A 2,336-nucleotide genomic window follows, 5' to 3' on the forward strand; every position below is an offset into this window, starting at 1 on the left:
AGTGTCACGATCATATTATGTACCTCAAAGCATACAGATCTTTGAGAAACTTAACCTTTAACTATATACTTATTTGAGTAGAAGATTCAGAATATGAACACGCATATAAATACTGCGATTGAAAGAGATTTTTTTGATAAAGTTTCATTCAAGCATTCTAAATGCAATGAATAATAATCTGAGCGCGAATCGCGGGAATCAACAGACACGCGCCCTAAACGCGCTCAAACTTGCGAGCCACGGGCACAGCGCACGATGAGAATGTGCCCGCGACAACAAATAATTCATTTACGGATTATTTTATTACAAACTGACAATTAAGAGATAAATGTTTTTGAAACTTTGCAATAATTTGTAACCTTTTAGCTTAAATTGAGAAATGTAAGGCAAAATATTTATATATTCTGATCAACCACTCGAGTAAAATTTAAAAATAGATTTTTTCCATTTTAAAATTATCGGGTTCTCAATCTTAAAAATCGGGACATAATTGACACACATAGTAAGATACATAAATTTCTGTAAAATATTATTTAAAAAATTTTAAAAAAATTTTATCATACAATTTTATCGTTTAATTATAATTTATTAAATTCATAATTAAACACACAAACATGCAAATTTACTAATTATTGTTTACTTAAATTAATAATCGTGAGGGAGGCGGCATTCGTATAAAATTTAACTCTACATCTAAAAACTCCAAATCGCTAATTCTACATGCGAGAGTGCTATACGATCATATTTATTTAAAAAATTGATTATTTTAAATTTCAATTTAATATGTTTATCAATAAAAAATTTTAATGTCTCCAAATGTATAGTTTCATGTAGTCGAATTTCCACTGCCTTTTTTCAAAACAACAAAATAATATTATTCATAGACAGTAAATTTTAATTGTAAAATGTCTCATTTTTTTCATAAAAGATGTAGCAGCTAAGAATATTTATTACGATACAATTACATTTTAATTCAATTTAAAAGTACATCTTATGCACCTACATATTTTCATGATGTAAAATTTATTCAAATAATTGATTCATTAATTGAAAATAATAACTCAAAATTCTCAATATAAAATTTCTATACTTAGTATCGGCTATTGGATGGACTTGTTCGACGGGTGAAGATTGCAGGGGCAAAGTAGTTGGTCGGCGCGATTTTCGGGTTGTGAGGCATGGGGGGATCGGGCAATTTTCGCCGGGAGCGCCGTCTACAATTAGTTCCTCGAACTATACACGTGCCGCATCTAGGCTTATAATATCTTTGAGTTAACTGTCAAAATTGACACATTTGCTAGATAGCCACCGGTAAACGCATCCACTCCGACTTGTAACGCACCCATTTTTACGTCCTCATCATAAGACGAACATTTCAGGTGAAAATTGGCCTTAACCGTATCACGTTGCCATTTACGTGTGGTCCTACCAGGGTTGGTCAGTTACGCGTAACTCGAGTATTTTCTACGTGTATTACGTTTTTGCCGCAATATACGTAGAAAACCGTTGAAAACGGTAGAAAACTCATGTAAGTCATGTTTTCAAGATGGCTGACTTGCAAAATGAGTCATCAGTGTTGACAAGTACATAACGGCATTTTTGAAATATAATAATAATTAATAATTCTGTAGAATTCGTTATAGTAATTTGAAATAATAATTATGCCTGGACTTAGAAGAAATACCCAACATCATAATGTAAGCCCATTGAAGGATTTTTTTTTTTTTTGAGCGGAAGAAAGGACAGAAAACTTTCGCAGAGTCGTTTGATTTTTACTTTCTCGACTTATATGAATTTGCAGGACAATTTGTTTAACATTTTTCTTTTAGTCCTACTCCCTCAATAAATTTATTTTACAATTTACTGCAATGAAATTTTGAAAAGCGAACACTGCAACCACGACCCACATTCCACATCAAGAAAAATAAAATATATAGGTATTTTTCGAAATTAACGCATTCGCACTGAACGTTTTTTTCGAACGTAATATACGTCAAAGCACGTAGAAAACTAAAGAGGTAATATCAGAGATGATTTGGGAGATTACTCGTGTAATGGATTAAGAGACTCCGTCAAAATCCGACTGCTACAAGCGCCCTCTTGGTTTGTGGGTCCATACGGTCTATCAGGAGTGTATCCTCGCTCTTGAGGGCCAGTCCACAATGAGAGTCGTAAGCGTCGACGTTTGAACGTATATGCGTATTGACATCATACGCCCTTTGTGCCCAACAGTCGCAACGAGAAAACGAAAAATGGGAAACGCCAGAACTACTCAGATAGTTGGCAATGACGTGCGTATGGCGCCAGGGGAAGGGCGGTCGGGCGATTTGTTACGA

The sequence above is a fragment of the Belonocnema kinseyi genome, chromosome 1 (genome assembly GCF_010883055.1).
Source record: "Belonocnema kinseyi isolate 2016_QV_RU_SX_M_011 chromosome 1, B_treatae_v1, whole genome shotgun sequence".
NCBI lineage: Eukaryota > Metazoa > Arthropoda > Insecta > Hymenoptera > Cynipidae > Belonocnema > Belonocnema kinseyi.